The sequence below is a fragment of the Pseudonaja textilis genome, chromosome 3, assembly GCF_049901715.1.
Source record: "Pseudonaja textilis isolate UNSWEBS1 chromosome 3, rPseTex1.2, whole genome shotgun sequence".
NCBI lineage: Eukaryota > Metazoa > Chordata > Lepidosauria > Squamata > Elapidae > Pseudonaja > Pseudonaja textilis.
In genome coordinates, this window is record NC_141992.1 from 51248606 (window position 1) to 51275676 (window position 27071).

The window sequence follows — 27071 nt, forward strand, 5'->3', positions numbered from 1 at the left end:
TTGTAACATTCTGAGAAGCAAAGTTAATAGGAAAAGCCAGATTTATTTAACAACTTACCAATCGCAGCAATTCACTTAACAACTGTGGCAAGAAAGATAGTAAAATGGGGCAAAATTCACTTAACAAATAACACTTAGCAACATAAATGTTGAGTTCAGTTGCAGTCATAAATTGAGGATTCCCCTCACACGAGAACTGAGCCTTGATTTATTGACCGTCATCAACACATAACCATGGCCAGAAAATATGATGAAAAAGCATGACAGCTGATGACATTGTGCTTAATATGTGAATAAATTTTGGATAAATATTTTGGATGTTGAATGTCCTATGGTACAAGACTGAACCAGTGCTCCAATAATTGTTATTCTACTATTTCAGAATATATTCCACCATAATCCTGCAGTAATTGAGCTGAAAGTTATCATTTCCAATTTCTGAAAAAGCAGTTTTCTATATGAACATGGTTAGAAATAATGTTTACATCACTGTTCTATTTATTCTAAATTAGAAATCTCCTCAAAAGGATGTCATGGTCAATGGTACTGGAAGCAGTCCAGAAGAATCAACAAAATTTGAAAATTTTACGTTTTGTCATACTGAATATCACAAAAAGCCATCTTTAACTATTTCATTGTATATATTTATGGCAAAAAGATTCCATTGATGTCATAGATGTAGTACATAGAACCAGTTTGGTCTTAAGTGCTTAAGGCACCAGTCTGGAAAGCAGGACAGCATGAGTTCAAGTCCCACCTTAGCCATGAAAACTGGGGTGACTTTGGGCCAGTCAGTCTCTCATGGGGTTGTTGTTGTGGGAAATTAAGAGGAGGAAGATATGTTGGATATCTTCTCCACCTTGAGTTATTTGTAAAAATAATAAATGCAAGATACAAATTAAATAAATAAACAATCAAACTCAGAAAAGTATTATGGTAAATAATAGAAACCCTAACTGCATTGGAAACTAACAGACATTCAACAGGATAATTAGGTGGAAATGCCATTGGTATAGAAAATCAAACTAGGTAAAATAGCCCTTAAGAAAAAGGTTACAAATAAATTATGAGATGATTTTTTTTTAGTGTCTCTGTCGAAGGGGCAAAAGGATCCCTGTGTGTTTTTGGATCAGTAACAAATCGATGACTCTGAGAACAGTCACCAGAGACATATTATTATGACACCTTCAGCTCACTCAGCTAAGTGGTGAAGACCAAGGTGATGATTTCAGGATCCAGTGCAACAGAGGTGTTATTTAGCAGGTTCTGACCAGTTCTGGAGAACCAGTAGCAGAAATTTTGAGTAGTTTGGAGAACCGGCAAATCCCACCTCTGGCTGGCTCCACCCCCATCTATTCTCTGCCTCCCAAGACCCAGCTGATCATCTGGGTCTTCTTTGGTTGCCCTGCACAGGAGAATGGAACTGGAAAGCAGGTTAGTGGGATGGGGAAGGAATGTACACCAAGCCATGCCACACCCACTAAGCCACACCCACAGAATCGGTAGTAAAATGTTTTGAATCCCACCACTGCAGTGCAAGCTGTTAAACTAATAATAGTCCAGTCCATCCAAAGAGCTCAAGGTTGATACAAGCTGAACTAAGTTTTTGTACCTCACATTTATGCTGATGCGCAGAAAAATGTATAACCCAAATACAACCTGCATCTTAAGCAAAGTTAGGGTGATTGTTTTTGAGTGGTCTAGGAGGGTACATATGAATCAGTTCGCAAGTTAGCGAAACCACTTCCTCTGTATTCCACTCACTAACATCATTTGCCAAAGTGAGAAGAAATTTTATGTGGGTCCTGGAGTATAAGAGGCTCGATATGCAAACAGGCCAACAAAGATGGGGTCCAAGTGTGTTGCCATCGACAAGATAGTTTTTGTTGATTCACAATCCATTCAAATGTTTCTAATGTGATACCTTTGAATCCCTCTTCCTATACTAATATAAAGCTATGTTTACTGCAGTTAGTAATTTCCCTTCTGTCCTTAAGCACTAACATCATAGTACAACAATGTTTTATGACTCATTACAAAATACAGTGCAAAATGTGTATATTTACATAAACACCGCTTTGTCTCTTAAGAATCAGCCTCTACTAAGAGTATTTAGAATTGAAGTCTTAGGGCATTTATTCATAGCAGCCCTTAAGCTTCTTATATAATCCGTAAATGAAGTTGGCATAAGACACTGGTGCCCAGATTTCAAGCTTTGGCAACAGTGCTGGCGAGGTAATTCTATGCAGATGGTGGTTATTATGGTTCCTGGTTGGTGGATTCTTTGGCTTCTTTACTCCTCCCTCTTCTGCCAGTTCCTTTCTGTGAGGAGGCCTTTGAGGACACAATTACATGATCGTGCAGAGTTCATCTCATCCAACCTTTTCTTCAATGCATGCCTTGCTCATTCACAGTGAGCAATTTACCAGTTCACACATCCTCTGGGAACTGGGAAAAAACATCCTCTGCCCCCATACACATAATGCTGTAATTCTTGTTCTCCCTTGAACAAGAAAGGGAAATCCTTCCCTGAGAGATACACATGCACCCTAGCAGTTGAATTTTTACTTACTTACTTATTTATTTAGTCAAGTTAATAATAAGATTACAGGTATAAGTATAGACATAGTTATGAGTACATGAAATGGATACATATAAGAAAAATAAAAGAAACAATAGGACAGGGACGGTAGGCACATTGGTGCGCTTATGCACGCCCCCTACAGACCCTTTAGGAAAGGGGTGAAGTCAATAGTAGACAGTCTAAGGTTAAAGTTTTGGGGGTTTGGGGAAAAAAATCACAGAGTCAGGTAGAGTATTCCAGACATTGACCACTCTGTTGCTGAAGTCGTATTTCCTGCAATCAAGTTTGGTGCGGTTAACCTTGAGTTTGTATCTATTGTGGGCTCTTGTGTTGTTATGGTAGAAGTTGAGGTATTCATTGACAGGTAGGATATTGCAATATACAGTATAATTTTATATACTATACTTAGGTCAGACCGAAGGCAGCGTAGTTCTAGGTTTTCTAGGTCTAGAATTTTGAGTCTGGTGGCATAAGGTATTCTGCAACGAGTAGAGGAGTGGAGAACTCTTCTTGTGAAATATTTCTGGACTTTCTCAATTGTATTAATATCAGATATATAATGCGGGTTCCAGACTGATGAGCTGTATTTAAATAGCAAATGTTTTGTATGCCCTAGTTAGTAGTGTGATATTACCAGAGAAAAAGCTATGTAGGATTAGTGCAAATAAGCCAGAAATATTATCGAATTTGAGTCCAGGATGGTGTGACACTTGGACTAGGAACCATATGTGTATTGGAGGAGAAGAAGGAAGTTAGTTTTAAAATTTTCCATTTCTTTATAATTATCAGATAAAATTAGCAGTTTACTTGTTGCTTTGTTGTTCTTACCTGCTTGAATGTGTGTGCGCACGCGCACAAACACACACACACACACACACGACACACTTCCCTCTTTCAATCTTTTCTTCTTCTTGCAGTCTTCCTTGCCCCACCAGCCACTCTCAGCTTCCTGTCCCTCCTCCATGTTCTTGCTTTTAATTCTCCACTGGCCAGTTTAAAATGGAAAGAAGGTGGTCATTCAGAAAATATGTGACTGCGCAGAAATGGACAATTTAACCATAGCTCTTAAAAATAAAGAGTCTTCAGCATTTGATAATAATTGGAATGCGTGGTATAATTGGTTATATCAGAGATAAACTGTTCTATGAATAATGGGTAATTTAAGCATAAATAGTGATAAGATGTGTATATTTAAAGTAAGGTAGGAGAACTGGATCTTGCAGACTGTCAAAAAGGATATCTGTCTGGTTTTAATGTATTTTCTTTTTTCTTCCGTCTCTTTGTTTTTTTTCTTTCTTTTATACTTCTTTTTCTCCTTTTTCGGTCGCAAGACCGAGCGTTTTTCTTTTTCTTTTTCCTCTCTCTTTCCCTTCTTTCTTTCTTTTTTTTCTCTCTCTGTTGCATATGTAATGTTGTTATGTTATTTTTTAATTGTAAATTCAATAAAATTTATATATATAAATATTTATTAAACAGTAGATTGTTTCAAAATCAAAAAAAATAAAATAAAATAAAATGGAAAGGAGGAGAGGAGAGAAGAAAAGAAGAGAAGAGAAGCTCTACTTATTCTTTTTTAAAGCAAGAAAAAAGAAGTTCAATATCATCAGGCCAGCACTGCTCTATGGAGGTCAGTAACCAATAACTGGAGGAGAATGGGCATGCTCACCACACATACTAGTCAATGGAAGTGTTGACTCTACCAATGAAATGAAGTACAGCACTGCATATGGTGCCAGAGGCTGGACTTTTGATATTCTGCAGGGGGGGAAAAGAGGCAGAATTTGCCTTTATGTCAGACTCGGGGCAGGAGAAGGATGGCATAGTACATTCATATCTTCCAGAATCCATAAGTGGGCCGTCCTTGAGCCAAGGATGTGTGAGTGAACTTACTGATGGCAATTCACATTTAGGAAACAAATGTTGATTTACTTATTAAATAAATGTACTAGAACATTAGTTAATCAAGGTAAAAAGTAAGCATCCAAAATTGCAATAAAAACAGCAACAGCATTCCTGTAATGATCAGAAAAAATGAAATTTGGAATTTTGCCTACTTCAATACAAACAAAAAATATTAAGGAATTGCCAAAATATATAAATGATGTTAACAATGTACCATACAATGTGTATATAGCAAATAAAATAGGAGCTGTGGTGGCACAGTGATTAGAATGCAGTATTACATGCTAATTCTACTGACTATCAGAAGTTCAATCCTGACAAGCTGCCTCTCTCCAGTTGTTTCTGCTTACCAAGCATGTTCAGACTGAGCAAGTGCTCTTCAGACCCCTTCAATTTATTTTATCATTAAAAAAAATCCCTTCTTGCCCCTATGGGTAGTATGTGATTTCCTCAACCTCTGTTAAAGGCCTAGAAATTTGGAGACTGATTAATTCTTGATGAATACAGAGGCAATTGGAGATACAACCTTGAAATCGAGAGCATTACTGGATCGATCTATCTATCTATCTATCTATCTATCTATCTATCTATCTATCTATCTATCATCAACTTCTTCCTCCTTTTTCATCTATTAGACTTAAAATATGTGTACATACAAATGTATCCTGAGTAGCTCCCCTTTTGTTTTTGTTTCTATTTTGTTTTTCTTTTTAACTCTTAATAATTTTGCTTTTTGTATTCTTTCTTCAATAGATGCACATGCGATCTTAAGCAGAAATACAAACATTTTAAATGTTCATATTTTAAATATCTATTCTGAATAATTAAGACAAAAACAATTTCAGAGGAAATTGATAAACAATATGCATATAAATATCTTTCATTTTAAGTTTTTTTGCTATGTTAACTTTCTAGCCAAAGCAATGACCTATTTTAAAATGCCACTGATCCAATGAATCATGGAACAGTATCTGATTTCAGCCAAGCTACTTTGCTGTTGCTCAGCTTCTGCTGTTTGGATTCCTTTGTTCCTAATCTCCTAGACTGAATCCTTCTTGGAATATCACCTGGTATTATTAGCTTAATTTCTCTTAGATTTCCTGACCTTTGTAATGTTGCTTGACCTAAATTGCTATTGGTCATCTTGAACTATAATGGAACAAGCACATACAGCTATCTAAGTCAGAAGTGATGCTCATATAAAGTCAGGTGCAAAAAAACAAACAAAGACTCCAAGAAGGTAATTGCTTAACTTTTTAAACTAAATTCCTATTCTATGGAGAAAAATTGAAAACCATTAAAAATAGAACATCTACTGGTATCTGTTCCCTTTGAAACTCAGCTATTACTATTTTTTCTGCCTCATTTACTACTTGTTTTCAAATGTTAAAAGTATTAAAAAAAAAACCTCACTTTTTTCTTTGATTTTAGTTGTTTTAAATCTTACAGGATGTTTTAGGTACTCTGTTAGTTGAGATAGCGATGCTATTGTAGGTTTCTGTCTGTCTACTTTGCATATCTTTATTCTTACAAGCTGACAATAAGACTGACCTGGTTTCTTCTCTCACCTTGTTGTGCTCATGTCTCACCTAGCCACACCCTCTCTTTCACTCACTCATTGCAGCTTTGATGCCACTTCTGTTTGTACAAGAATCTCAAAGCTTCTAATTTCAAAACTCTTGCTAAATTTTCCACAAGGACAAAAAATGGCTATCAACTGCTTTTGCGTTCAGATGGCATATTAAAATCATATAAAACACGTTGACAATTCATATACTGTAGTAAGCCATGTAGTTAACCCTAAACTATTGTTTAAAAATTATAAGCCAGATTTCCACATTTGGATTTCCAAAACTATGGTTTACAAAGTCGAATGGATGGGTTCATACCTTGTATACCTAAACTCAAATCAACCAAAACTTGATTTGAGTTTAGTATGCTGTATGAAATCAAGCAATGTTGGGTTCTCAGAAGAAAAGACAGGTATAATGCTTCTAGTTGCATGATCATAAAAGAGCAAAGATGGTGCAGACCTTAGAATGCAGTATTGCAGGCTGACTCTGCTCACTTCCAGGAGTTCGATCCTGACCAGCTCAGGGTTGACTCAGCCTTCCATCCATAAAAGGAAGGAGGAACTAAATTGTTGGGGACAATATGTTAACTCTGTAAACCACTTAGAGGGGGCTGTAAAGCACTATGAAGCAGTATATGTAAGTATAAGTGCTATAAGTATATATAAACTATTGCTAATGCAGATGCAGTATTGCAGGTGACCCACAAACAAAATAAAGATTTATTTTCAGTCAATCTGACTGGTGAATCTCCCTCCACCCACTTAGGATTGTAAGGGTTTTTCAGCCGGATGGTGTTCCCCCTCCTGAACATATCAAATGTACAAGTGGTTCTCATTTGGTCTGTATTGTTGAGATCTTTTCCTTGAACCCAAGAGTACTGTTACTGAGCTGGTGAAAGCAGCTTTTCCTAGCTTGATAATCTGCAACTCCTTGTAGTCCCACCATCATGCCTTGTCTGGGAGTTGCATTCCTGGCACATCTGGAAAATGCAAGTGGGAAAAAGCTAAGAATTCAAAGCTCAGTAATGTGTAAGTAAGTCCTTTCTCAAACAATTGTACAACAATTCTGTATGTTTTTGTATTTTTTTTTCACCTTTAACATTGTATAAGGCAAGAAAAAACATGAATATAAAGTAACCCAGAACAACATGTCTCAACATTCATTCATCAATTACATATATCCAGAAAATATATGTTACCATTAAGCATAATTTATGTCATCATTCCAGATTTAATGAAAATGCAATTCATCCCCCTGAGAAGCGTTATACATATTTTACCAGCAATGTGTAAGACAGTAGTTGATCATACTTTAACACATTTATTTAGTACCAGGCTATCCAAAAATTTTCATTTTTGAGCAATTATTAATTTTGCAGCCAATAAGCTCCTTTTTGTTTAGAGTTATCTCACTAAAAATGTGTAATAATCTGGATCACATTCTGCTTCCCGTTTAGGTCTAATTCTAATTTCTTTGAATATTGTCTTCCAATAAGGTAGCACTTTGTACAAGTCCAGTCCATATGAAAAAAAAATTCCTTTGATTTCTACCTCTCCAACATTTTGATGAATAATTCTGAGATATTTAAGCTAGTCTAGTTGTCATTAAATGACAGTGAGTGGTGTAATATCTTTGATTAAATCTCCTATATGGAAGCTGAGAGAAAACTACCTGGTTTACAAAGTGTTTGCCATTTTGGCTAGGTTAGAAACCAGGAGACCATGAGCCTCAGTTATGAAAGCCACTGTGAGATTTTGGGCCACTTACTCTGTGTCAGTCCAAGCTTCTCACAGGGTGGCTGTTGAGGGGAAAATAAGAGGAGGAATGAGTAGATTTGTTCATTCCCTTGAGTTATTTTTTTATTTATTAAAAACAATAAAGGTGGATTAAAAATATCTGATAAACTAAAAAAATAAATTCCCACCTTTTCCACTTGTTTTCCTAAATCTGCATTTACACAATATCTAATTATATATTATTTTGATCACTATTAGGTGTTAAAATGAAATTTCCATTAAAAGATCAAATTGTTTGGGAAACAAAAAGTAGTCTATTTCTTTGGGAGGAAAATAATAATTCTAAATGAGCATCACTCCTCGTTAGCATACATTTCTCACTTTGACGTTCCCACATAGAGTCTTTTTTATTTATTTGTAGTTTAAAAGAGTGCAATTTTGGAATGATGTCATTATTAAGTGTTTTCTGTTTTTGCCTTCTTTTATATTTTTATTTATTCTACAGTATTTTTATTTTATTTTGTTTTAGTGTATTTTTATTCCATTTCTCCCTTTCTTTGATCTTTAAGTCTTAGTTTTTAGTTTTATAAGACTGCTACACTGTCTTGTTTATATTTGGTCATTATCATTTAATATTTTTATTTATTTTTCTGGTTATGACCATCATTAAATAAATTTGATTTAACCTTGGGGGATAGGGCTGTGTGAATACTCGTTATACATTACATATTCTGGAAGTTAATTCTATGTTATGTGGCAAATACATTCTTTTGCCCTGAATATGTTGTCCATCGGTGTCATTCAAGGACTACAAATTACAGATCTGTGAGTGGATTTTTTTAAAAAAGAAAACATCATCAATGCTCTATTTGCTCCACATATTAATTTATTTCATATACTTTATTGGCACTGCTTTGTTACATTTGTTCTGTAGAGAATATCAATTGATCGAAATGATGGGACTTCTAAAGGTATGTATTAGCCTTCTCTAACATAACTTTCCCAATGTTTTTAGAATTTAATTATATATTAACAGTTGTTTTTTGTCTACAGTAGCACAAAAATGAAATAGATAAATGCTCAAATGCAGTAATGGTCATGCTCATCTAAAGGAAGGGCACACAAGATTGTATACATTGGGAGAGAGGTGAGAGGAGAAAAGGAGATGCAGGAAGAAACAAAAAGGAGAATTTATGGCAATTGAAGGGGATTATATAAGAAGATCAAGTCATGGGGAGAATGCATATTAGAACAAAACCTCAGGAATTTCTTTTCATGTTTAGATACAGCTATTTCTATGTGGCATTAGTATCAGAGATTCACTCAAGTATGTTCCAGATATTTATAAAACCTGGGGTTTAGCGTGACTTTTAAGAGATTAAGTAAGAATTTTTGTGGGATGCTTGTTTTAAAAATCTGGTGTGATGTAGAATCAAATGCTTTTCTTTTCGGTACTGTACTTGATTTCCTTCTACGTTTAAAAACAAAAACCTCTGGCAGATACAGAAGTCGTGGAAAACGGCAAGAGCGCGAGAGGCATTTTTTTTTTTTTTGGTGTTGTCGGATCCGTTTCCTCCAGCCCACCCTTGGAGGAAGGGTGGAAGAAAATAAGATTTCAAATGTCTCACCGACTTCCTCTATTGTTGACTGTGGCTTTGCTTGAGTGCAATTAAGTGGTTTCGAACAAAATGTAAGCTGCGCGACGAAGATCTATAGGTGGCGCTGCAGCAGGAGGCTCAGCGCGACGGCTTGGAAGCCTCTGGAACGAAACAGGAAACGAGTACGGGCCGCTCCTTAGACAGTGACGTCAGCTTCGGAGTGCGGAGCTGAGATTTGGGAGCAGACTGAGCGGAGAGAACGTCTTCTTCTCTGGAGTTCAGTGCCTCCTAGTTTGTCCTGTTTCTTCTCCAGCGTAGACCGGCGGGTTTTTCTTTTCTTTTCTTTTTTAACTTTCACCTCTTTCTCACATATCTTGGATCGGAGACATAAGAAAATGGCCACCCGTCCAACCTGTTCCAGACAGGTTAATCTACCTGTCCAGGTGGGCACCAGAGTCCTGCCTGAATCAACGTTCTCCAGAGACACAAATCTCCGCAGTCTAAATCTGCTCGCTTTAGAAATACTACCCGTAGAAATACAAGCTTTTACTGCGTCGAACAAGAACGCTCATTTTAGTCCACCTTTCTACCGATATCCTAGGCATATTTATAATGAAGCAAACGCGGCGGAATTCATTTCCTGGGACTGCGGGCTGTCAAAGGGAACTTCATACCGTCTTTTGGCGAAACAGGCTTTTCGCCTGCCTAACTACAAATCTGAGTCGTGTTTTTTGATTCGCTTTGCTGCTTCCCAATCCCATGCTTTTGGTTTGGTTTATTACTATTGCTAACATTTTACTGGATAGAAGGGTTTCGGGATACTGGAAAGTTGCACAATCTTTTGAGCAAACTAGGTAATAAAGACGTTACTCGACTATAGATTTGGGCTTTTTTTCCCCCCGTGGGCCCCCCCAACTACAGTAAGTTTTTTAAAATAAATAAATAAACAAATCTCAACCTGTGGAGTGAGTTAGCAACCGGTTTGAGGTTTTGTAGTGATTAATCAATTGAGGTTTTGTAGTGATCAATCAGGATTTGAAGTCAGCCTTCCCGATTAGATTTTGCGCCAGAATATATTGTTCTAAAACAAAAACAAAAGATACAAAGCGCGTTGCTTTATGTACAGCGCCTTTTGTAGGCTTGCTATCCCCTCGAAGAAGATGGATGAAATTCTGGCTCCATCCAACTTTTCATGTACTCCACACGTAGCTTTCCCTCCTGCAAGCAGTTCTCTACCATCACCACCACCCTTTGCCCTCTTCCTCTTCACTAGAAGTTAGTTTGTTAACGACCCAGCCTTTTCCAGTAAATCCATCCAGTATCCTCCCAGCCCCCTTTCCGTCCTGCCTGAGGCTGAAACAACCCCCCTCCCCGCCCCCGTCTCCAAGCGAGACTCCTCCACCGAAGGAGGAGGAGGAGGAGGTCTCCTCCCCCAGCGACTGTGGTGGCGGAGGCTGTCCATCTGCGACAAGGGCGGGGGCTGACTCCTATTCTCCTTCCCTCCCTCCCTCCTCCTCTTGCTCTCTTTCCAAGTTTCTGCTCCTCCCTCCTTCTCACAAACTTTCCCGTCGCTCTTGCTCGGCTCCCGGCTCGCTCTTCTCGGCTGCGCGGCGGATTCGCTTAGCCTGCCAGCCCGTCGCTTCGACCCTGCCCCGCTGCTCTTGTCACGTCCACCCCGCGGACCGAACCGGACCTTCTAAGCCGGCGGCACCAACAGCGGCGGCGGCGGCGGCGGGAGGGATTGGCACCCACCCTTTCCCGGACGGAGGACTGAGTAAGTAAAGCGGCCAGCCAGCGCTCCCGCTCCGGCCCTGGAAACTCTTTCCTTCGGAAGAAGGATAAACGATTCGCTCGTCTCTGTTGCGCCCCCCTGGCTGTCCCGGCCGGTGCGGAGGGAGGCTGCACGGCCCAGTTTCTCCGCCTTCTGTCCCTTCCCCTCTTTTCCTCAACAACCCCCCCCCCCGACTAAAACCCCGGCCCTTCTTTCTCCCGCCCATAATGGTAGACAGAAAGAGGGGAAGGCTAAGGGGAAGCCCCTTTTTCATTTTACACCCCTCCCCGGGCCATCTCCCCCTCTCGGTCGCTGCTAGGTTGTGGTTTGGCCTTTATTCACGGGCTCCTTTGGGTAACTCCTTCGACAAGTTTCGGTCTGCTCAGCAAACTTGGGGGGGGTGGGGGAGTTAAAGGACTTAAAAAAAAAAAAAACCAAAACCCTCCAGTTTTCCCTTGGAAGGCGGCCAGTGATGTCCTGCTAAGATTCCTTACTTTCTGCCCGGATCGCCTCTCTGTGCTTTTAAGTTTTGAAAATTTAGTATGTAACTGATTTAGATTAATTTTTACCTACCCTTTGTCCATCCCATTTGGTTGTAGCTGTGGTGTAGCCCATGTAATTTCTTGAGGCGGTTTTCTTGTGAATTAGATTGTATATTCCTGATAATACAGTAAAGCATATTTTATGTATACAATTATTGTGGTACGATATGTATTTTTCCCCTTATTTCTCAGGTGGCCTTATTTTGCTCCTTATCTAGAGGGTTTGGTGGGTTTATATAGGTTTGGTGGAAGCGAGTGTTAAAATTATCTTTTTTTTTTATCATTATTCCAATTTGAAACGATTTTTAAAAAATCAAAACAGTTTTGCTTCCTGCGTGACTGTGTGCTGGCAGCTTGTGCATAGGCCATAGGGGCAGTGTTGACAACTCACCAATTGCATAAACACATTTCCTCAATTAATTACCTTTGTGTGTTAGTGGCATAATGCCATATCTCTCATTCCTGGGTCACATGCACAAAAATAAGTGCTTTTGTGAATCTAGTGTGTACGTAAATTATACAGTTCTAATCCAAGTTATAATTGACTTCGTATAGTTCAGGTGGGTATGTTTCTGTATCAGTGGGACAAGGATAAGCATTGCTAGCTGCTATGGGGAAGAAGATCAGTTTTTTAAAATATCTTAAAAGACAGATTAAGGAAACAAGATGTTGAATTCACCATGTATCAAGCATAAGCAAGAGTGTGGGGGTGAGACTGATTAGTTCTGGGCAGTTGACCTCCAGTGTTAATGAATCAACAAAGAGTACAAGACTATGAAACTAAAGAGCAAAGACCTAAAAATGAGATTCCAGAAGGGTGCCCTATTGTTTTTCAAGAATAAGAACCACAATACATTGAGAGTTACTTAAGGATAGGATGAAGACAAACTTCTCCCTTCTCTTGATGGATTTTCCAAAAGGAAATGTTTTGAAGGTTAGTTTTTATCTATTATATGGGAAGCTGCATACAGATATGCAGGAGAATAGTTAAAGAGGAAAATGCTTTTTCAAGATGATGTACCATGTTACCACTAAAACTGGATGTTATTGACAGACTTCAGATGTGGAATTCTTAGGGAAATTGACTTTGTCTTGAAGACCATTTTCTCATTGTAGACCCTCTCAGGAGGGTTGTTGTTTGGTCACAATTTGCAGGGTTGGATATATGGTTGATTGTACATGCCCATACATGTAAATGCACTGTTTGAGGAAATAGCTGTCTAGAAAATAGCACCTGGATTGCATGTTGTGTTGCTGAAGAACACCTGACCTCTCAAATGAAGATCTTCTTTGAAGAAATTGTTTTAGATGCTGTCTAAATAAGTTAGATTTGAATCACAGCCAAATGTAAAAATAGCGCAGGTTTACATTTTGCTAATTGCTTAGGGTGCAATTGGTGGACATTGTTTCAATGTATTAACAATAATCCAGTAGAGCATACTGAAAAATTAGAAACAAGAAATTAAGTATTATTCTATAGATCTTAACTTTCTTCAAACTCAGTCCAGAAATTCTCAGATTGTAATTCTGAGAATGAATTTACGTATTCATTTGGGAGTAAATCATATTGTGCACAATGGGAAATTATATAAACATACGGTATTTAAGATTGCACTGAAGTGGGCCAGTATTAAACATTTCAATGATACACACATATTGCTTACCAATTCTCATGAGACTGCTCTAAAGAGCAATTAAGCTTGCCTGTTATTATAGAAAAGAACTGCATTGTGGAAGAAAGTGTTTCTTAGATACCATCTAAGCCAAACTTAATTTGAGAAGAATAAGTTTGTAATCCATTTCTTATTGTTTCTGTTTAATAATTTAAATGATGCCAACCCATTCTGGTATGCTATGTCTGTAGCTTTGTCTTCAGCTTAATGATATCTATATGTGAATATGTAAGTATAAATAGTTATTATTGGATCATTTACCACTCCTGTTTTTATATGCTTGAATATCTAGTTAGGTCTGGTCTTCATAAGGATACACATGCATGTGCATTTATCTAAATGGGAGGTTAATACCTGTTGCATGGATTCAAAATCTGTCTGATTTCCATTGAAGTCCAATTTTCGAGCAGATGATTGCAGATTTTCTGAGATGCAGAACCACTTTTAAATTCAGTGAATAAAAGTGTTTAATATTGTAAAAATGATTTTGGTGTAATTATTTAATCTGCAGGCATGAAATATGCATATGGTTTTTCACATATGATTTGCAAGACTTTGGAGTCAGAAGCAAAAAGGTACTTCAGAGTGCATGATAGCCGTCTCACATAGCAACAGACTTCGACACTTTAAATTAAATATATCATCCTAGAAATGACATATTTGGTTTAAAGTTGTAGATGGGTTCTATGTTCATGCCCTCATGGGCTCTGAAGTGTTTTTTAGCTTCAAATCCAAAATGTTACATAGTTGAAATAAAATAGATTTTCTGTTAGAATGCTTTCACTTTGTATTTAACACATAGACTTGGATCAAAAGGCTTACGTTTTGCTAGATGATAATTGTAATACAATGTAGCATCCTGACTAAAATTGATCTTCATTTCCAATTAGAGCTACAGAAATAATATCAAATACTACTACCAGTAGTGTTATGTTTTCAAAAGAAAAACATCTTCTTTTTTTTCCTAGTATGTTACATGAATTAGAATTTTAGTTTCAAATCTCTGTTTAGCTATGTGGAATCCAATACCATTTTATTGAAAATAATTATATTCAGCAAGGATAATTTTCAGGAAACTTTGCAAAGGATTTAGTCTTAACTTTTTTTCAAATTTAAACTCCTAATCTATATGCAAACATTTTAAATGTGAAGTGACCATATTAAGATACCTTGATTTCAAGTTCTATGTACTTCTTTAATAGTCTGAACTGACTTCAAGCTGAGGTAAACATAATGGCAGTTGTTACAATTAGATAGCTTTTATGAAACAAGTTTGACAGTTCTTGGTTCACTTTCTTTATGGAACTTATGCTTGTCTTGCAGAAATCTTCAGTTCTACTGACGGTAACAGTAGTTTCTTATTTGCAGTTTCAGTACAGAATAGTGATTCAGACGTACCATTTTGTTTGGTTTGCATATTCAGAAATATCAAGTGGAAACATTTTCTCCAAAGATTGCTGCTTCCTAATGAATTCAATGGCTTCTTTCTAGAAGGAGAAAGCCAGAATGTTTGCTTTGCCCATGTTTAAAACAAAATAAAACAAAATAACGTGCTCTGTAATATCTGTGGTTATTAGTTGCAGATGCTTTTAGAAGGAATCAGCGGTCTCACCATTTCTGTAGTTTGAGTATGGTCACCAGCATTAGTACTTTTATGTTGCAATTGCTAAAAACAATTTGCACAAGGATGCTAAACTATGCAGCCATTTCTGTGCCATGGGTCATATTAGTGATATAATACTAGAAAGGGCTAGACAAAAATTGTATTGACTCTGTTTTAGTGGGAATATTTGGAAAGCTTTGGCCTACAGTCAGGGTTTGCACCTATGCACTAACTCATAGTTTGGTGCAACAGATCTGTTGGGATTACGAATATCAGAATATTCTGCTGCCGTGGCATGTAAATGAGCTGAAGTGAGTCACAAACTTGTATCTTCCTCCTGCTGTATTTAAAGACTATGGTTGCAAATTTTCACCTACTTCTGATTATGTGTTATTTTTGGTCTACTCTAACTGATCAACTGATCAATTGATTAATATTATCTATGGCTGATTTGAAATACACTAACTTCATACCATAGTTTTTCATGTTTAAATACATCAGCAGATTTAGCAAGAATTCTAGTATCTAATGAGATAGCAAATACAATAGTTAAATACAAATTTTGAAGGTCCTCTTCTCAGAGAGAAGAGGGGTGCATATAAGGCCAAAATGTATTGTAATTTGCTCCTCCTTGGTATTACTGCTATTGATAAATCTGCAGTCTAGTTTGATATAACAAATATTGTCACTGTTGTAGTACTGTTGCTGAAAGATTAGTTGCTGCTTTCTTCATGTAAGCTGCCAGGTGTTTCTTTGATCGTGAATATTGGTAACCACTACAAGCTATATTAAGATGACAGAAAGCAGGGATTTACAAATTAGCATTATTAACTTCTTTACTTAGTGAGGCTATGCAGAGGGTGGCTGCTAAACTCAGGATAGAATTTTGTTTAGTGTTTTCCCCCCACAGCAAACATAAAAAATGTGCCCTCTGTATATGTGTGTGTGGTACAATATAAATGCCCACAATTTAAATGTCCACAGTTTAAATGTCCATGTTCAATCATGAAGAAATTTCTAGTTTCCCTACATTTCTTAATATAGATTTATTATTTTCTGGCTAGAAGAATTATCTGTCTTGGGACAAGTCTTGGGACAAGTATACTAAAATCTGGATATGAGTAATTTAAATGTATATAGAACTGTTATATCATTCTTGTCTTAAAATTGTTATGAAATATGCTTGTAAATTTGTGCATTATATCTTAAATGAAATACTTTAAAAAGATATGTGGAAATGTGTGCTTGATGTTCACACTATATTGTGTGCTTGATGTTCGCACTATATACTGATTTTACAGTATATGGATAATACGGAAATTTGTCATTTTCTTTGTTGTAGCATGTTGAAATCTAGCACAGAAAATACATTTGATGGTCTAGTTTATCAATGTAATATGGTGGATGATTTGCTAATTTATTTGTTCTGGGTTATATGTGTGTATACATATTTCTGTGTGAGAGAAATCCATTAATTATTGAATTGGTAAAGAATGCATTCCATTGGGTTGTTGGAGTGTATATGAGCTGTAGTTATATAGAATGCATTCAGAGTTGTTGCTCTGTTACATATTGGCAAAACAAATGTTCCTGATTTAACTGAACAATGCAATTCACTTCATTGTAATTATTGTTCTGTGGAGTTAGGTGTGGATGGCTGAAGTAATATAAACATCAATTTCATTCATTCATTCATTTTCTATAGCTGTGCGACTCAACCAAGTAACTTAGGACAGCTTACAATCCTAAAATTCTAAAATAATTAAAACAATTTAAAAACATTAAAATAATAAAAACATGCACAAAATAAGTAAACAGAAGCCATGATGATTAATAACTAATACTAAAGCCAAGTAACAGAATCTTTAATACATTTCAAACCCCAGGCCCAGTTATATAGCCAAGTTTTAGAGCTTTGCGAAAAGCCAGTAGGGTTGGGACCACTTTAATCTCTGAGGGAAGAATATTCCACAAGGCAGGGGCTACAACAGAAAAAGCTTCTCTTCCAGTTCCAGCCAGTCAACATTCCTTGGTTGATGGGATCTGCATCATACCCAGTTTCTTGGATTAGATTGGATTGGAAGAAACTCTTGGAAAACTATAGTCTCTCACAGATAACCCAATCCCAAGCCATGTAGGGCTTTAAAGGTGGCAAGCAGCACCTTGAATTGCACCAAGAAACATGCTAGCACCCAGTGCAGCTCACAGGGTAGTGGTGTTAAATGAACTGTAGTTGGCACCATTTATTCAGTTGTACTTTGCACTAACAGGAGTTTCCAAATGCTCTTCAAGGGCAGCTCCATGCAAAGAATATTTCAGTAATCTAAGTGGTGGTGGGGTTACAAGGGCATGGATGACAGTGAACAAAGCCTCCCATTCCAGGAATAGGCATAACTGGAGAACTAACTGAAGGCGTGCAAAAGCTGCAGCTCCCACCTGCTCTTCAATTCATTCAGCCTCTTCAAAAGCTTAAACCCAGATTTATCAAATGTGGCTTCTCGGATTGTGATATATGCTTTACAACATTTTGGCCTCTTACCTTGTGTCAAAGGATTGCTGAGGTATACCTATTGGACAAAAGAGTATTACTGACAAAGGGCTAGAAACTGCTGTTCAAGCCTGTGATATACAAAGGTATCACAAATTGTTGAAGAGGGAGAATGAGAGAAAATATTATCATAATATAATCTATAATTTTTGTATAGAGAAAATAGATGGTTGTAAGAGTCAATACCAGCTTGATGGTATATAGTTACTATTTATAGGTTGTATTTAATATTATTTATTGGCCTTATTAGAAATTATGTTTTTCCTAGTGTTAGTTTATTGCAAGTAATTGTTTTTTGAGAACATAAGTATTAGCAGCCCTTTTAATATACTCGATGTATAAGCTTGACACTTATCAGCCTCATGTTATGTTAAAAATATTTAAAACTGCTGGCTTATGCTAGCTGGTTGACTTATGCAGCAGTCTGCAAAATCCTTCAATTACGGTGTAGTTTCCACATAAAGGAAGAGATTGGAAACAGGAACAAACTGGCCTAAACTAACCTGAACCTGTAAAATCAGCTTATTCTGTAGGAGTACCGGGTAAAACCTTTCATGTCATGGAGATGGACATTACTGACTTATCACTTTGTTCTACATACTAGGACCATTAAAATAGCTAACAATTTTTTTCAAATATCAGCAACTATATACTTATGACATTCAAGCTGTGTAAGACAGATTTCTGTTTATTTCTTGTAACAAATTAGTATTCAAGGTGCTCCAAGACTATTAGTTTTGGCACAAAAGACCCAGCACAGCTATGTGTTTGAAAACTGCTGTTTTTTGAGACGCAGGCATTATCCAAGCTTGGTTAATAGAGAAGAATATTTTGGAAAGGACTATAGCCATAATGTCCACAATGGGAGGGAGGGACAAAGATACTATATCATGTACAGAAATGCTGCAAGTATATACAATAGTGGAATATGGATTATTCTGGATTATAATTCCCTGGAGTTCCAGGCAACTGGGCTGAATATTTTATGGAAAATATTTTTTGTTTTGGATTTTTAAATGTGGACAACTTTTGTTAATGTCTATATATAGGCCTTACATACAGTCAAGAAAAAAAAATCAGACTTAACATTCAACTTAGTCATCTGTGATTTGTAATTGTTTGTCCTAAAATTCAATTTTTCAGGATAGATAACTTCAGAAATAAAACAGTAAAATCATTGAAGAATAGAATAAAATTATTCAAGCTACAGGGCGTTAAAGCTTTAAAGGTATAACCAGTACCTTTAATTATACCAAAACAATAATTGGAGACTTATGCAAATCATTCACTAAGCATAATATGTTCACGTTATGATACCAGATTTAGTAGCCCAGCAAAGTCATTGGACACTTACAGATATGGTCCTGTAGAATTAAGCCGCTTGTGCAACACACAGCTACGGATGATCTCCTTTGATCGGGCCACTCTTGCTGTGTCCAATCTAATCAAACAAGAGAGAGAAGCTCTTGCTTCTTTAAATATCCTATCCATATCCCCAATATTTACAAGTTACAAAGAATCTAAATTGGATGAGTGTTTCATCATCATTCCCTTATCCCAACCTTGAAGGCTAAATCCGATTATTTTTTATCTGCAATGAATTATGCAGATGCTTAAACAAATTGTCAGTTGCTCTAGTTCTACCAATCCAGGATCCTAGTGTCATATAGTGCAGGAAAAAGTGCCACCCAATTCTGACTGAGCCCTAGGGAAACAGAGAGATTATGGCTCCACTCATAGAAGAGTAGTGCAGGTAGCCTTTAAATGTCATTTGCCCTGAGATTTTCTCCATTTAGCCCTAAGATACTGCTCAATTTGCTTTAGTCCTTCATTTCCCTATTTAACCAGATGACTGGTTTTATTCTGCAATAAACAGAATAGGGTTGAAGAATGATGGTATCTACTGTCCAGGCAATTGTTTAATCCTAGAAATTGGCCAGGTTTCAGCATTACTAACAAGGAAACTGGAAAATCCCCAACTGTGTTTGAATCCATCAAACAATTGCAGTGGATTGTTTTAACCAAGCTTCCACCTATAATATTTGTATAATTATGCATACCGGTAATTCAGATAATTGCACATATCAATTTTAGGAGGAACACTGCTCATAACTTACAAAAGAGAGAATGATTCTGTAGAAATACATATGTACATAAGGTAATTAAAAATATTTTTTTAACTAAGCTGTTTAGTTTGCATGTAAAGTTATGTAAGTTTTATCAATTCATCAGTAATTATGCCTTTTGTTGGATAAGAAATCTGATATGTAATTAGTAGTCTTCATTTAGTGTCCCCATTTGGGACTGGTAGCTTGGCTGGTAAGTGAAGTAGCTACTAAGTGGGACTTCATTATTTTTTGATCTTACTTCAGCTTTCCTTTGCTTTGCAGACCTGTGAAAGTCATAATGCAACAAGTAGTTGCAGAGGTACATTTTCATCACCATCCTAACTGCAAATAGTCTCTAAATGAGGTGGTCGCTAAATAAGGACCACCTTTAGAGGAGAATTATTATAAGGCAAGGTGTAGATCTCTGCATCTAACAGTCAGTATGTGATATTAAGCATTTGGCCAACACTAGTGATGGAATGTCATGCTTTAAATATATATATAAGCTTGATTTATATTATATGCATCTCATAATGCAACTATTTTGTTTCCCCCATCTAGTACTGTAAAGAATTTGTCATATATCTTTAAAAAGAAGATTGTGTGCTGACTGAAAGTGGTAATATAATATTAGAGAATATCCGGATATAACATTTTAGGGATTTTAAAAATAGATCTCTGCACTTTATTTGATAGATCTCTGCCATTTGGGGGGAGAGGCAAATATTGGAACCTTTATTACAGTTGAAGGTAAAATGTCATACTCAAATTAGAAGGATAAACTCTATTATTTAAATTTGCTCCCAGAGTTTTGATAGGGAAGCAGCTGATTCTTCTCCACCAATGTGGGTTTTTCCCCCTTTCCCCTTACTGAAAACCTGTAACTCCAATTTAGATTTAAGTGAAGTTCTGACCACATAGCATGTTGATTGTTTGGTGCTGTTATTTCCAGAGTGTTATTTTGCCCTTCTCAGCATTGCAGTTTCTGTGTTACTTAATTACAGAAAATTCAAGGGAAGACAAAATATTCAAGAGTTCATGTTTTGTATTCAGACCATCTCCTTTAGTTTTGGGTATCTCCAAGTGGTGTTCTGACATACACTTTTCTGACTGTTACTCTGTATGTTTCCTGTGCAGAGCTAGTGTTGATAGGTTTTTCAGTAAAGTTCCAAAGGCATCTACAAACCTTTAATGCATCCTTAAAATAGTTACTGTCAGAATATGTCATCACTTTATTTTTACTCTTTTTTTTCTTCCCAAACCATTTATTGAAGGACAGAATATGAAAGTAATGTGATTCCAATAGAGAGCGAGCATTTAATTTCCTTCTATGTTGTGAAATTTACTATCGTTTTTTCTTTCTCAAAAATTCTAGGAAAACATTTCCTTTTCTCAAGTTACTATTTTTTCAGAATGCACTTAAGAATTTAATCACATTTTTTCAACAAATTTCTATACATTTGGTAAACCATAAGTTTGTAATGTAACTGCTTTTTGCATTCATTTATGACTAACTGAAAAGAAAAGAATCCATAGTTTCTATTATTTTTGTAATGTTACACATGTCGTCACGTTTCAAATGCTTCTCTTGGTACATGTGGGCAAGAGTACTTGGATAACTCTTAATCAAAAATGAAGCCTGACATCTATAATATTTAACTAGTCTTAGCTTAATCTCAGATGCTGTCTGCAACTGATCAGATCAGACCTCCAGTAAGAGTTATCCATTTCTTTTCTGAGTCTCCGCTTGGGAAAGTTAGAAGATGCCAGAAAAGTGAAAGAAAAAAAAAGAGAAAGAGAGAGCTGTCAGAAACACAAAAAGAGATGTCAAAGAGCTAGTCATTACTCACTTTTTGGCTTTGGTCTTACCAACAGATAGTGCCAGGCCCATCTTCAATAGGGCTTCCCCAAAAGATTTTCCCACAGAGAACCAAATTTAAGAAAAGATTTTGCATACACCATCATATGAGGACAAGTTATTAGCAAAGTGCAGATATGCCAGAGCTAGAAACAGAGATTAGTCTCTTTCGTTTTGAAAGGTTTGATTTCTTGGAATCTGGCATGTAGTTTTTTAGAAGTGTGCCTGTTCTTTTGAAAATGAAAGTTAAACTAGTGTGTATCAATCATGGTGAGATCACAGATGACTTTTAGCCTTCGCTTTCTGGTTGTAAAGGACATTCACGCCTTATTTCTAAAAGAAGCAGTCCAAGGTGTGAAATTGGCTTGGCTCTTTCCTTATAATTCTGACACCAAAGATTTGATGGGTTGCATTGAAATTAATGTCAATTATAGTATGACTTCTTCTGTCCCAGAGAGAGTTAATAAACCTATTCTATGATTTTAAACATCCAGTTACCATAAATTAAAAATGCATTTGTGTGCCTGTTCTAATTGAGGTGCAACTTTAAATGACCAGCCTACAAATCATTCTTTTTCAAGTGCTTATAAATGGATTCCAATTCTTATAATCCCCCTAACCATAGTTAGCAATTAGAGTATTAAGGTTTCATTGCTTTGTTTTAGTTACAGCCTTTGTTTATATCTCTGTTTATAATATATGTTGAAAGGAATATTTACAATATATATTTATAACAAATCTTGAGAGATACCGTAGCAAGGTGACTTATAAAACAGCTGGTCAAGATCCAGGCTAATAGACTAAAGGAATCCAAGCAACAGGAAATCAAAGTTCAAGGTTCAGTCACCTGAAATCCATGATCAGGATAAAATGGTTAGAACAATTGACTCACTACAACATTGTCTAGTTTGAACAAACCAGCTATGTTATTTTTTTTTAGTTTGTTTATTATTCAACTTATACACTGCACATCCTGCCTAGAGGCAACTCTAAGTAGCTTACAAACACTAAAACCAATAAAAGCATTTAAACAATAAATAATATGAAATTAGTTTAAAATTAACAAGTTAGGAAGAGAAAGGAACAAAATGCACATGAGGGGGGAGGGGTTTTTTATCTAGTCTGTTAACTACCTCCAGAATGATGCACCCCCAGACCAGTTAACATTAACCAGCAGAATTCCACCCAGACTGCAGACTTTTGAGGTATTCCTTTTGAGACATACTAAGCACTTCCTCATATGCCCATTCTTTGATTTTGCACTCCAGAGATCTAGGCTTCAGAGGTTAGATAATGTTGCAGTCAGGTATCCTCCTCCAGGTTCTCGTGAAGGCAGCAGCACCTTGTTATGTTTGAGCTCTTGGGTTCCCTTTTCTTTCTTAGAGGAAAATTTATCCAGAAAGTCAGGGATTACTTGGATAATTTTAAAACTAATTACAGTATTTGATTAGATTTCTTTTGCATCAGGGCAAGTTTTAGAATGTTTTGTCAGTGTTGTAGCTCATGCACGGATTTCAGGTGAGTTAGATACACAATCACAAGCATTTATATTGAACTGAACAATTAGGTCATCATTTTTTTAAAAACTTGCCTGCTGTGTAAATAATAAAATTGTTCTGTTGTCTGTTTATATCAGCCCTCTCAAACCCAGTGTTTTCTAGGAGTGTTGAAATCCCTAGTCATCCTGGGCATTTAGGATAAGAAAAACTATATTCAATAAATCTTGAGATCAGAACCTTTAGAAAGGCTGACCCTTATCTTGTTAATTAACATATGCTAACGCATTTTGACATACAGTGAAAATTATTTGCAAAGCCTTGTCACATAAAGCAGATGACAATTCTCAAAGTCTTTATTAAGAGTTGCTGTGAATCACTATCTCTCAATTCTAGCCTGTTTTATGTAGATAAAACCCTCAGGATATTAACATATCAGCCCTTCTCTGCAATATGGTTCTCTTCGTATCTGATTTTGGTAAAGTCATGAACCCCATTAGATGCTAAAATGTCCTATGTAGCTATGTATGTTTATTTTTATACCCCCTCTTATTACTTTTTAAGAAATTAAGGCACCCAACATTCATAGTACTCCTTTCTCCTCTTTCCCGCCATAACAATACTGTGAGGTGAATTGGGCTGAGAATGAGTGATTGGCCCAAAGTTACCCAGACAGCTTTTATGACTAAAGTGGGACTATGTAACATGTTCTTCAGTATTACAGTATTACTCCATTCCCATGAATGGAGTAACAGTTACAGAGGCAAATCTTACCCTATTTCCCCCCCTACTATATTCCCTGTTCAGATACTAACAGTGGGATATTACTATTGTGTCAAGTACTAGGAAGATTAGCTACACGGGAAAAACTCTGTGATATCTTCTTAGGTTCATACAGTTAAAAAAAACAACCCTAAACATTTCCAGCATGTTTTGCTTGATCAACTATTGAGGCTTAAACTTACACTGAAGAAACTGCAAGGAAATCCCCCCCCCCCCCCCACCAAAGGATAGCTTATTATGCATTGCCCTGTTAATCAGTCTTTCACAAACTGTGTTGAAGGGCAAATTTCTCTCAGATGAATGATTTATTTAATATAGCATATCCCTATTATTACTGATAATATCCATATTATCAGTATAGATTATATTTACTTTTGATAGAATGAAACAAATTAGCACATGTAACAACATTCTGCATTTTCCTTGGCCATTCACAAATTTCTTCCTGGCCAAACAGTTTGTAGGTGAGTGAAAGAAGTCACCCTGCAAAATGTAAATATCCTTATGTATTAATAACAAGCCAGAAGTCAAATTATGGGTTATTGTGCCATTAACAATTGCGCTTATTTTTTTTGGTAAGAAGTCCTGGCTTATTTGTACTGTATTATAAAATTTATTTAGGATTTAAAGTCATCAGGGTTTTAACAATAATACCTAAAAGTAAAATAATAATAATAATAATAATAATAATAATAATAATAATAATAATAATAATAATAATAATATGCTTCAGTTACATTTCACATATTATTAACTGTATTTACACGTAGTCTTTCATAATATTTTTGAGCCACATTGATAGTCTTGTTTGGAAAGCTAAGCAAACAGTAAATTCTGTGATTGATTTGCTTTTGTAAATTACTTTTTGATCAATTAATCGTTCTCTGTATGCATTGCTTAGACAGAGGTGCTTTAATCTTGGCCTGTTTTACTTCATTGTACTAAAATTGACTTAACAGCATTATTGGTCTATGTAGAGGGACGGGGAGTTAGTATCTCTTTCTCTTTTTGGATTTTTAGCCAAAATATACTGAGAACATAATATTTTCAGTCTGTATTTTCATGATGTGTAAGTTTTACCTGGACATTGTTATTTGTTATAAGTCTGTGACCAAGTGTGTGATAGAATAGGTAGGTGAGATAACGTAAAATTATTTTATTTTTCAAGGTACAAAAATGTCTCCAATTATGCTTATATAATCTGAGTTGAGACAATCAACTTTCTCTGGTTCAGTTTCCTTTTGAAGGCAACAGTGCCAATGTCAGTCTTTCGGGGGAGCGTTGCAAATTCTAAAAGTTTACAAAGAGAGATATTATTGTTTCTTGATGACTGTCTCCTCCCCCCTCTTTCCAAATTAGTTCCAGCTGTTCACAATAGTTACTAATTTCCAGAAAAGATGCTCCAAGTTCACAGGCTTAGAATGACTTCCAGTTAGTGGAGGATGGGCTCCTACTTGCGTGCCAGCTCATCTAACCACTTTTCCCCCCCTCCCACCCTCCCAGAAGCAGGAAAAGCATAGAGCTGAATAAACTAGAAATCTCAGACAAGGCGGACTCTTTTCCTGCATCTGGGTAGCAGTTCCAGGCTCTGAAACAACTGAGTTATGAAAACACAGTACAGACCATCCTCCTACCAGGGCACCTCGAGAAATCAGATGAGGGAGATTTTCATCTGCTCTCATACAAAGCAGGCTAAATGTGTTGTACTTATGTCAAAGAAGTAAAATTTGTAGACATCTTACATCAGAAAAGGGCTTTTGGGGGGAGAGGGTTACGTTTCATTTTTTAAAAACGCTGTCTGGAATTTTTCCCTTAAAGCCATGCAAAGGAAAATAATAGGCTTTTTACAGAAGGGAGGGGGTATCTGATTGGGTAGGTTTTAAGAGATGAAATGAATGGTTTAAAGCTTCTATAAGGCGCCCATTTTATCCATCGCAACCAATGCACAACTTCTTTAAAAGACTGTCTGAAAATGCTGTTTTGCCCATACTGTGCATGTCCTGCAAAAGAAACACTTGGGATCTGCCTGCAAGCGGATTGCTGTAAACGATGAAATAGTTAATCATAGAACTGACCAGAGGGATGAGGCCTGTGGATGCAACACTGCTATACAATTGCCAAAAGAAGACCAAGATAACATCACAAATTTAACCCAAAAAACCAGGGAATAAATAAAAAGAAAACAGAAAAGGGAAGTCATGAGGCTTTGAGGTTATTCTAAATGGCCATTACAACATTCATTAGAATGTCTACAGCAATGCACCACAAACCCTAGAGATGAGATTGTGGTTACTGAGGGGAGTCAGAAAAGGGTCCTTGGAAGTCAAAGAAATTGCCTTCAGAAAATTGCTTCAGTGATAAGGACAAAGAGAAACACAAACTTAACCCTAATACAAAAACTGCAAGTTGACTTAATCGCAAGATAACATGTCTTCCTATGAATCAGTAACTGATTAAAGAACAGAAATGGAAGAGTGGGAAGGAAGCAGTTTTTAAAAGGAGGGTTGTAAGCAATAAGATTGCTGAGGGTCTTGTGTCTCTATGTTTTCCTTTAAATAACTTAGAGTAGTGTTTCTCAAACTCTTTACTCTCGGGACCCTTTATCTAATTTTAAAAATTATGGAGGATCTCAAAATAGCTTTTGGTTATATGGTTCATATTTATTTATTATTTACCATATTAAAATTTAAAATTGAGACATTCGCTGCTGCTACTGTAATTGTTTTATTGATTCGATTTTTGTTTCATTCACTTGCTGGACAAAGAAACTCTTGAGAAATAACTATTTTGTCTCATTGGGTTACTCCTAATGAAAAAAAAATGTCCAACTGTAGGCATTTTGAAATGACTGAAATACATTTGTTATTTTGAAAAACAAGTTAGAATGAGACTGATAAGAGAATATAGCATATGAATGATGTAGCAAAAGCCTATACCAAGAATGTTTTCTTCTTCTGATCTATTACTGCAACTCAGTAAAGTTGAATGCTGGGAAGCTAAAGAAAGAAAATGAATTCACACAGCATAGTAATGTAAATGAAAATTGGTGGTAGGGAAATCAGCCTTGCTCAGCTCTTGATCAGATAAGAACTGCCATTGTGCTAGTTTTCCGTCATGGCAATATAGAACCGCAGAATTTGGCACATCCCAGCTATAAGGAAGAATGCCCTTGCTCTGAATCATAATAGATTGAATATGGAATCAGCAGCAGGAGGAGACTGAGCATTTTTTGAATAATTACTCCTGGAGCTAATTAAATCCAGCACTTAAGGACAATAGGGACTCAGCAAGATTT

At 36.4% G+C, this 27071-nt stretch overlaps 1 protein-coding gene and 2 long non-coding RNA genes across 4 annotated transcripts in view; 1 reads left to right on the forward strand and 2 right to left on the reverse strand.

Annotated features, from left to right (window-relative positions):
- Positions 1-3463: 3463 nt before the first annotated feature.
- Positions 3464-10205, reverse strand: LOC148126110 (uncharacterized). The gene is made up of 3 exons (XR_015742837.1): positions 9425-10205; positions 6520-6621; positions 3464-3569 (listed from the first exon to the last, which is right to left on the reverse strand). It is a non-coding gene; the product is annotated as an uncharacterized LOC148126110 (long non-coding RNA).
- Positions 10206-10836: 631 nt separating this feature from the next.
- TEAD3 (TEA domain transcription factor 3) overlaps positions 10837-27071 on the forward strand; it is a 92506-nt gene continuing 76271 nt past the window's right edge. The window contains exon 1 of one of the 2 annotated variants that reach the window (XM_026716894.2): positions 10837-11168. The gene's annotated coding sequence lies outside the window, so the exon portion shown is untranslated. The remainder of the gene's footprint in view (positions 11169-27071) is intronic. The other variant, XM_026716895.2, reaches the window with a different exon arrangement.
- On the reverse strand, positions 14612-21637 carry LOC148126111 (uncharacterized). Its single transcript, XR_015742562.1, has 4 exons — positions 21490-21637; positions 18886-18972; positions 17523-17550; positions 14612-14867 (listed from the first exon to the last, which is right to left on the reverse strand). It is a non-coding gene; the product is annotated as an uncharacterized LOC148126111 (long non-coding RNA).